Source organism: Salvelinus fontinalis, chromosome 13 (genome assembly GCF_029448725.1).
Source record: "Salvelinus fontinalis isolate EN_2023a chromosome 13, ASM2944872v1, whole genome shotgun sequence".
Classification (NCBI taxonomy): domain Eukaryota; kingdom Metazoa; phylum Chordata; class Actinopteri; order Salmoniformes; family Salmonidae; genus Salvelinus; species Salvelinus fontinalis.
This window is the reverse complement of record NC_074677.1, coordinates 25,715,082-25,726,303: the sequence shown is the minus strand read 5'-3', so window position 1 is coordinate 25,726,303 and position 11,222 is coordinate 25,715,082. Positions and strand designations below refer to the sequence as shown.

Here is an 11,222-nt window from a genome sequence, read left to right as displayed (position 1 = left end):
AATGCCAGGAGGTTTGTCATAATTATTTTTCCATTTGTCCCACACTAACTTACAATGGTTTCTTTAATTATATACACTGCTCAAAAAAATAAAGGGAACACTTAAACAACAATGTAACTCCAAGTCAATCACACTTCTGTGAAATCAAACTGTCCACTTAGGAAGCAACACTGATTGACAATACATTTCACATGCTGTTGTGCAAATGGAATAGACAAAAGGTGGAAATTATAGGCAATTAGCAAGACACCCCCAATAAAGGAGTGGTTCTGCAGGTGGTGACCACAAACCACTTCTCAGTTCCTATGCTTCCTGGCTGATGTTTTGGTCACTTTTGAATGCTGGCGGTGCTTTCACTCTAGTGGTAGCATGAGACGGAGTCTACATCCCACACAAGTGGCTCAGGTAGTGCAGCTCATCCAGGATGGCACATCAATGCGAGCTGTGGCAAGAAGGTTTACATGGAGGCGCTACCAGGAGACGGGCCAGTACATCAGGAGACGTGGAGGAGGCCGTAGGAGGGCAACAACCCAGCAGCAGGACCGCTACCTCTGCCTTTGTGCAAGGAGGAGAAGGAGGAACACTGCCAGAGCCCTGCAAAATAACCTCCAGCAGGCCACAAATGTGCATGTGTCTGCTCAAATGGTCAGAAACAGACTCCATGATGGTGGTATGAGGGCCCGACGTCCACAGGTGGGGGTTGTGCTTACAGCCAAACACCGTGCAGGACGTTTGGCATTTGCCAGAGAACACCAAGAGTGGCAAATTCGCCACTGGCGCCCTGTGCTCTTCACAGATGAAAGCAGGTTCACACGCACATGTGACAGACGTGACGGAGTCTGGAGACGCCGTGGAGAATGTTCTGCTGCCTGTAACAGCCTCCTGCATGACCGGTTTGGCGGTGGGTCAGTCATGGTGTGGGGTGGCATTTCTTTGGGGGGCCGCACAGCCCTCCATGTGCTCGCCAGAGGTAGCCTGACTGCCATTAGGTACCGAGATGAGATCCTCAGACCCCTTGTGAGACCATATGCTGGTGCGGTTGGCCCTGGGTTCCTCCTAATGCAAGACAATGCTAGACCTCATGTGGCTGGAGTGTGTCAGCAGTTCCTGCAAGAGGAAGGCATTGATGCTATGGACTGGCCCGCCCGTTCCCCAGACCTGAATCCAATTGAGCACATCTGGGACATAATGTCTCGCTCCATCCACCAACGCCACGTTGCACCACAGACTGTCCAGGAGTTGGCGGATGCTTTAGTCCAGGTCTGGGAGGAGATCCCTCAGGAGACCATCCGCCACCTCATCAGGAGCATGCCCAGGCGTTGTAGGGAGGTCATACAGGCACGTGGAGGCCACACACACCACTGAGACTCATTTTGACTTGTTTTAAGGACATTACATCAAAGTTGGATCAGCCTGTACTGTGGTTTTCCACTTTAATTTTGAGTGTGACTCCAAATCCAGACCTCCATGGGTTGATAAATTTGATTTCCATTGATAATTTGTGTGATTTTGTTGTTAGCATATTCAACTATATAAAGAAAAAAGTATTTAATAAGAATATTTCATTCATTCAGATCTAGGATGTGTTATTTTAGTGTTCCCTTTATTTTTTTGAGCAGTGTGTATTTTTTATGCATGAATACTATGGCTCACTGTTCGTTGTTGGCATTTCCTGCTTAAGTTTTACCCACTTTGGCAATGAAGTAATCATTAAAATAACTGGCAACATCAAATAGTTTTGTGATGAATAAGCCATCTGATTTGATTAAAAGACAATTGAATTTGTCTTTCAGCCGATAATTTCATTAAAAGTACGCAAAATTTTATATCATTGATCTTGGCTTCATAATACAGTTTCTTCTTCTTTTTGTTGAGTTTAGTCACATAATTTCTCAATTTGCAGTAAGTCAGATGTGCAGCCAGACTTATTAGCCACTCCATTCACCCCATCTCTTTCAACCACACACTTTTTCAATATCTCATCAATCCCTTCAATTCCATCATCAATCCAGTTCTGTCATAACGTTTCATAACAGGTACATGTTTATCAATAATTGGAAGAAGCAATTTCATAAATTCATCAAGTGCAGCGTCTGGATGCTTCTTATGAATTATTAGTCCTTCAGAGATAAGCATTAAAAACATCACAGTTGTAATAGGAGACTTCTGGAAGCTTTGCTGTTGAATGGTCCTAGAGCACTACTGGTCCTGCTACAGGATAGCACCATTGGCACGGCAAAGGGGATTCAATCTTCCTCTACACAGCACCACTGTCTGAAAACAATAGGGCCCTTTCACTCGAAGGCCATTCATTACAGCGTACTGCATATGTCAGTGGTTCCCAAAACGTTTTAACATTGGGATCCATCATCCATCTAAAGCCTTTCACATTCTTTTGTGAACCACAAAATAGTCCAAAGCATGTTTCTAAAGACTAGTTAAAGCCAGGCTTTAGCCGTGACCCAAGAGAGAAGAGCAGCGTTACGTCTCTTTTGTAACAGTCAGAGTCAATGTGAGTGGGAAACAGAGGTAAACGGAACAGTGTCTCTATGCATCAACACTGGGGAGGATCCTGCTTGTTTGGCTGGGTTCTCCTCTTAATTCACAACCTGTAATTGGCCACCCTCTGGGTCCCTCTCTCGCTGTCGCACTTCCGCTCTCCCTACTCCTCTTCTCCCCCGCTCTCCCTTGGTCTCTGTCACTCCCTCCCTTCCCCCTCTCTAAACAGCTGGGTTACATGTCCAGGGGAGCATTTACATCTGCTGGTAATCACTTACACTTCCCTCCTCCCTGATTATGTAACTTTAATAACATCCAATTACCCACACTGCCTGCCTTCGTGGTCCATCAGCAGAACAGTACAGCGTGTCTGCTGGGTTTGGACACCACAGCCGATCCCCATTCATCTCTCTATGTATCTGGTTGATAATCCATAGTCCTGTCAGAGTAATAGAGGGACTTGTATGCCATTGCATAATTATGTCTATCATAGCGAGAGGGAGTTAACATACAGTATATACAGGATCACACTGACAGTACACATCCCACTATAGAGGACTAGAATCCATTCTACTCTTTTTACAAAGATATAGAATACAGCCAAAGGATGTCATAATACACTTAAAGTCCATGTTGTCCTGTCTCCAGCCATCACATCAGAGACATGGGATTAGGCAGCAGTATAAATATAAAGGATGGATGATCCAATATGGCCCCTCTGGTTTGTCATCAGAACAATTTTATATAAACTAAATCTGGAAGGTGATTCTTTCATTAATTGTTTATTCCTTTCTCAAACAAAATAAATGATTTTCTCATCAGTCTTAGATAATCAGATTGTTCGTTTAAAAACACAACCTAGTTATTTAGGGCACCAAGTCCCAGTGTGCTGTTTGTGGTGGCATAAAAAACGCTGACAAATACAGTTGTGGGGAAGGATGAGGAAAAGGGTTATTTATTAGGAAATGGAGGAGAAGAACACCAACCTGTCATCGGAGAGAGATGGGGAAGCTTCATGATCAGAGACGGCTGGTCCCTAACTACCCTCCATCAATAAAGAGCACCAGATGGGGAAGCTTCATGATCAGAGACGGCTGGTCCCTAACTACCCTCCATCAATAAAGAGCACCAGATGGGGAAGCTTCATGATCAGAGACGGCTGGTACCTAACTACCCTCCATCAATAAAGAGCACCAGATGCTAGATGAGAATCACATTGACTATATGAAGGATGATCCCCATCCCATATCATACCAGAGATACTGTAACAATGCTGGGTGTGCACACTGAGGGTAAAAATTAAAGGCCAAAATACGCTCCTTTGTGTGTTGTTGGTCATTGACTAGCTCCAACTGTATGTAATAAAAACTTTCCTTTGTCAATTCATGTAAAACTACAGTACACACTCACCCTCCCTCCCCACACAGCGGGTAGTACACACTCACCCTCCCTCCCTCCCCACACAGCGGGTAGTACACACTCACCCTCCCTCCCTCCCCACACCACCACCACACAGCGGGTAGTACATACTCACTCACCCTCCCTCCCCACACCACCACCACACAGCGGGTAGTACACACTCACCCTCCCTCCCTCCCCACACAGCTGGTAGTACACACTCACCCTCCCTCCCTCCCCACACAGCGGGTAGTACACACTCACCCTCCCTCCCTCCCCACACAGCGGGTAGTACACACTCACCCTCCCTCCCTCCCCACACAGCGGGTAGTACATACTCACCCTCCCTCCCTCCCCACACAGCGGGTAGTACACACTCACTCACCCTCCCTCCCTCCCCACACCACCACCACACAGCGGGTAGTACACACTCACCCTCCCTCCCTCCCCACACAGCGGGTAGTACATACTCACCCTCCCTCCCTCCCTCCCCACACAGCGGGTAGTACACACTCACCCTCCCTCCCTCCCCACACCACCACCACCACACAGCGGGTAGTACACACTCACCCTCCCTCCCTCCCCTCACCACCACCCCACAGCGGGTAGTACATACTCACCCTCCCTCCCTCCCCACACCACCACCACACAGCGGGTAGTACATACTCACCCTTCCTCCCTCCCCACACCACCACCACACAGCGGGTAGTACACACTCACCCTCCCTCCCTCCCCTCACCACCACCACACAGCGGGTAGTACACACTCACCCTCCCTCCCTCCCCACACCACCACCACACAGTGGGTAGTACATACTCACCCTCCCTCCCTCCCTCCCCACACAGCGGGTAGTACACACTCACCCTCCCTCCCTCCCCACACCACCACCACACAGCGGGTAGTACACACTCACCCTCCCTCCCTCCCCACACCACCACCACACAGCGGGTAGTACACACTCACCCTCCCTCCCTCCCCACACCACCACCACACAGCGGGTAGTACACACTCACCCTCCCTCCCTCCCCACACCACCACCACACAGCGGGTAGTACACACTCACCCTCCCTCCCTCCCCACACCACCACCACCACACAGCGGGTAGTACATACTCACCCTCCCTCCCTCCCCACACCACCACCACCACACAGCGGGTAGTACACACTCACCCTCCCTCCCTCCCCACACCACCACCACACAGCGGGTAGTACATACTCACCCTCCCTCCCTCCCTCCCCACACAGCGGGTAGTACACACTCACCCTCCCTCCCTCCCCACACCACCACCACACAGCGGGTAGTACACACTCACCCTCCCTCCCTCCCCACACCACCACCACCACACAGCGGGTAGTACATACTCACCCTCCCTCCCTCCCCACACAGCGGGTAGTACACACTCACCCTCCCTCCCTCCCCACACCACCACCACACAGCGGGTAGTACACACTCACCCTCCCTCCCTCCCCACACCACCACCACACAGCGGGTAGTACACACTCACTCACCCTCCCTCCCTCCCCACAGCGGGTAGTACACAGAAGGGCATGTGGCAGGTTGGAGCGATTAATATCATTTACATGGATGTATGAATTTGCCCCCCATTAGTGTTTGTGTGTGTGTTTTTGCTCAGGATGTGTCAGAACACACACCCTTGTGGGCCATCTGTCAGTGTTGACAGACGCTGCTGCATGTGCGGCCCCAGGGTGGGTGTACGTAGCAGGGGGAGAACATGACAGATTACACCACTACATGATAGGAACCAGAGCATGATAGATGAGCAGGCCTATTAGCGACATTCATTTATATTACGCTGGCGCACATACATGAGCACACACACACATGAACACACACGTTCTGCATTGGCTCAAACAAAGAAACAGATGCCTATTAACCACACACGCTGTTTTTGAAATCCAGCTTCCGACATCCTGGCGCTTGACGTTTACATTTTGGAGCCCCAAGTCTGCTTTTGTATAAGTGAGTGCTAAACCCTCTGTTTTAATGCAATGTTCTGTTACTGTAATGTACCACAACGCACTGTGCGGTTCTGCTGTAACCTGACAGTAAGGGCTGCCAGGAACAAAGCTTTGTGCCCCCCTTCACCACACAGACACACAATTCTCCTCCAGCGCCTGAACTCTGTCTCCCATTATCTCTGGTTCAACTAGCTCAGGTTAATCATTCTACAGGCACAATAACAGAGGAGAGAGAGAGAGGGGTCCGTGACATGTTCTCACCCTGGAGTAGGACCCTGCTACAGCACAGTGGGAGGTAGAGAGGAGTGGGATAGAAGAGAGGAAGGATAGGGAGAAGAATGGCCCATGTGGGTGTAGGATGGATCAGAAGGGTTGATGTTGGAGGAGGATTGTAGAGATGAGATTAGAAAGCACACGGACATCAGGGTCAACAGTTGGACATCACAGGGACTGACCCATAGAAATATACAGATTTCTAGAAATTCTACTTTTATTGACTAAAAGGGGAAAACCAAACAGCTCGATTATAAACTACCAGAAAATCCACCACAGAGGAACACCATGAATTCTAAGCGCAGCCATTTCACTGCAGTGGAGTTCAGAGTGTAGTCTCATTACTGGCAGCTGTTATGAGAAAAGCTCATTGGTGATACCATTCAGTGGAGAGACATGTTAACTAACAGAAGAATATCAGACTATCAAAATCAGAGTCATACCATCAGTATCGCCACAATCTTCTCCAGTCCCAGTCTCCTCTGTACTAGAGCCAATACACCCAGACAGATGGCTGTGTGAACAGTGGTGGGTCTATGGAAGACAACACTCTGTTCTCAGATTAGACAGAAATGAAAGGCCTGTGCCCAGGGGATGGGGTGAACAGAGGGTGTGTGTGGGGGGTTACTACATAAAAGCACTGCTGGCTTTAGCTGCCTAGACTGATGCATTTCCGCTGTATAAAAGCACTGGTCGGGGTTGTCGTCCCAAGCCTTGCGTGACAGGTCCCCTTTCAAGACAACATCATCTTAGAAATCAGGAACTTAAATGTAATAAAAAAGTCATTTCTGAAATTCAAAAAGGCTGAAATGGAAAGCCCTTGGAAAGTCAGTCACAGTCAGTCCAACACAAACGCCTTTCCAACCCCGTCCGGGTCTGAAAAGGTACCTTATTCCCTATATATCCCCAAAGCGGGCCCTAGCTAAAAGTAGTGCAATTTCAGACACAGTCCTCATTCAACAGGGACCAGCTAGAGAGAAGAAATAAACCTCCTTTGCTGCTGTTTTAACTGACAGCCTGGAGGACAGATATTGATCAGTACTGTGATAGCCAACCTCAAAGGAGTTTAAGAGCCCATTAATGTTCCCAGTGTGAGCTGAGACAGACGGGGGAAATGGCCTCTAACATGTTGTCGTTTAATGGAGGATTAGAGCTTTCACCCCTAGAGGTCAGGGGTCAGAGGTTATCTCCTGGGGTTCAGAGCTGTGTGTGGAAATGAATTGCTGCCTGCCAGCTGGTACTAAATAATTGATTATTAGGCAGAGAGAGAAAGATCACAGGCGTACATTTTATTTGTCACATGCCTCGTAAACAACAGGTGTAGACTAACAGTGAAATGCTGATTTACGGGCCCTTCCCAACAACGCAGAGAGAAAGAAAATCGAGAAATAATAACACGTAATAATAAAAGTAATAATAAATACACAATGAGTAAGGATAACTTGGCTATATACACGGGTACCAGTACCAAGTCGATGTGAAGGGGTACAAGGTAATTGAGGTAGATATGTACATATAACTAGCAATAAAGTGACTAGGCAACAGGATAGATAATAAACAGTAACAGCAGTGTATGTGATGAGTCAAAAATAAATGAGTGCAAAAAGGGTCAATACAGATCGTTAAATAGTTAACCAATAGATACCAGGACTAACTGTTTAGCAGTCTTATAGCTTGGGGGTAGAAGCTCTTCAGGGTCCTGTTGGTTCCAGACTTGGTGCATCAGCACCGCTTGTGTACGCTGTGTATGTGTGTGCATTGGAGTGGCTGACCCTCAGAGACACACACCAGTTTGACCTCACTAGGCACCACTATATCCATGGAAATAAGTCTGATTGATCAGAACTAAAAGAGACCCTTACTTATGGCAATCTGAGTGGGACGGGCACTGCAGTGTTCTTCAGTGGCATGACTATCTAATAGTTTCAATGCATACTAAAACAGTATCGTACTGCATATGTCACATGTATATTGATAGAGCACTAGCCAACTTAACTTGACACCTTCTTTACAGAAACAAAATATCCTCTGATGAAAAATGGCAATATTGAAAAGTCATTACAGGACATAGTTTACTTATAGTATCTAAACTTTCATCTGTGAAGAAAATAAATAAAAAGCAACTTTGCTGCATGATACGCCCATGTAAGGCCTTTAAGCATTCTGGAGTCTTGTTAAACAAATCTGTTAGGTCTCAAAAGAGGACAGCAAAACATTTCCGCTCTGACCCACGAGGTATGACCTCTGACCCACGAGGTTGACCTCTGACCCACGAGGTATGACCTCTGACCCACGAGGTATGACCTCTGACCCACGAGGTATGACCTCTGACCCACGAGGTATGACCTCTGACCCACGAGGTATGACCTCTGGAAGAAAGGGAAGGACTTCATCCATGTAAACTCTGTCGCCTTAAATCACCTAAACTACATTTTAGTAACTAAGTTCATGTAAACTAATGTGAAGTCCCTTAATAAACATCTCTGTCTGTTTACTACAATGTCCCCTATACTCCATTTTAGGTTCTGGAAGTGTTATTGTCTGTCTGCTGCAGTTAAATACATTTTTAAAAACTCCCTCTCTACAGTGTCCCGATCCCTTAAGCAGCACTATTCCACACAACAACAGTCACGTGGTCTCCCACTCTCACCCCAGAGAGCTGATGCCATCACAGCAAATACTGAGAAGTTTCTCTTTTTCAGCTCAACCAAGTGTCTGTCCGTCCGTCCGTCCGTCCGTCCGTCCGTCCGTCTGTCTGTCGTCACTGGCTGCTCCCCTCTCCTCTTTCTCTCATGCCCTCCTACTGCAGAGTGAAACTCTCTCCTCTCACCCAGCAACCACAACACTCATCACCAATCCTTTTCCCACAATCTCCCATCCTGGTACTGAACATGCCATTCTCTTCACTTTTAACCCTTCCTCTTCCCCAAATCAAGCTAGCAGCAAACAACACGGTGAATAACAGATGTATTTGTTCATTTTCAGCAACATGGCTGTTGGCAGTGTGTTTTCCCAGAAGACAGTGTGCCTCTCTCCCAGGCTGTTGAACCCCTGTAAGTGAGTAGTGGGCACAAATTTTAGCCATGGGCATGACAGGCTGCAGTGAAGTTGGTATGAGGCAGGTCTGCAGCTCAGTGCCCCCCCTCCCCCCCACACACACACACACACACACACACACACACACACACACACACACACACACACACACACACACACACACACACACACACACACACACACACACACACACACACACACACACACACACACACACACACACACACTTATCCAGCACAGCCTCCAGAGTCTAGCGTTCCACTCCTAATCAGTCCTGTCAAAGAGCTAACAGTCCTACCCATCCTCTCCTCCTCCTCCTCCTCTGCAGCTGTGCAGGAGGAAGAGAAACCTCATTAACCCATTAGTGGGGGTTAAGGCTGATAAGAATTACAGTGGAATATAATCTGGTTCAACAGGTGCCTTGCCAAAGATCAGAAGGTGTCTTAATTAAGCTTTGAATTAGCCTTTTTTCCTCCATTTTACTAATCCTGGTCTGCAGTTCAGAGCAGGAAATAAAACCTGATAGAAATAGAATACATCACTGGTAGTAATCTCATTATTGTTGGTGCTCTACAGCAGTGCTCCCCAACTCCAGTCCTCCTGTACCCCCAACAGTACACATTTTTATTGTAAATACTAATCATCAAGCCCTCAATGAGATGAATTAGGTGGGTTTGTCCAGGGCAACAACAAAAATGTGCCGTTGGGAGTACTGGAGTTGGGAAAATCTGCTTTACTGCACAGTAAAAGTGTATATTATTCAGTAGGAGTTTGTGAAGTAGAAGTAGCAGGAGTGTTTACTGTATGGAGTACTGCATGTTTCTGATAAACATTACAACAACCAATAATAATTGACGATACTTCAGAAACCCTTAGAGACTATCACTAAAGGAACAGTGGTATGACACATGCAAGGACAAAATGGATTCCACATATGGGCTATGATGATGTCTGACATCTCAGAATGCATAGCATTGCTAGAAAATGTGGACATTCCTCAGTTAGTACGAAGAGTTAGTACGCACAGAGGACCATTCAACTAACAGGCCAGAGGTCCTCTCTGGTTCACTAGAGGCAAATAAAATCTTCTCTATCTAAACAGCTTTTCCACAGTTAGTCAGAGAAAAGGAAACAGGGAACCATTTAAACAGCCCTCTAAAAACAAACTCTCTTCAAATTGGACTGCCAATGAGGGGGGAGTGAAGTGTCATTCATCACTATACTTGAAGAGGAAGAAAAGCATTAACACGTCAGTCAAGGACAGAAAACACAAGACAAACTTCAAATAACTTAAGAGATGCTGGAGTGTAAGATAGGAAATGAACACAACCACAATCCTGGATAATAGTTTGTTATTCATATAGTACGCATCAAATAGGCCATCTTAGTACAACTGTATGTTCTCCACACAACACTAGTTCATGTTGCATCATTTGTAGAAAACAAGTGTCTAATACTGGTCTGAAAGGAATAATGTACTTGTCCCTCAGTATTTCTACTTCTGACTACTCCTCTATAACAGGGGCCTGGTTCCTGAGACTACCCAGGGCTCAAACAGTGCAACCATTCTATTTGCATATGCGCCTAAATATTTAGCCGTGCGACTGGAAATGTACATTTAGAAGCACCAGTGTGGCTAGAAAAATTAAGGATTCTAGCTTTAATGCCTCAAATATTTTTCATTGTGCTCCTACATGTTTAAACTTAGACACACACGTGCTCCTTGTAAAAAAGGTCAGCGTAGAAGCCTGCTACCGTATGAGGGAGGAACAACAACCTAACCACAGACTGTAATACACAACCCAAACATGTTACAGTCACAGGACATTCTGAGTGAGAGGGACTTTTTATAGGGTCTCTTTACACAAGGAGGAAAATCCCTAACTCACACACACTCACACACACACGTCATAGGCAGCCCACCACAACTAAACTCATCTATTGTACATAAGAGGCCAGACAACAACAAGTGTGAGTCACATGACGGGGAAAAGTCTGAGCTGAATGTATATCTCC

General features: G+C 46.8%; 1 protein-coding gene across 8 annotated transcripts in view; it reads right to left on the bottom strand.

Annotated features, from left to right (window-relative positions):
* LOC129868307 (active breakpoint cluster region-related protein-like) overlaps positions 1–11,222 on the bottom strand; it is a 224,395-nt gene that overhangs the window by 52,699 nt on the left and 160,474 nt on the right. The gene's annotated exons all lie outside the window — the stretch shown is intronic.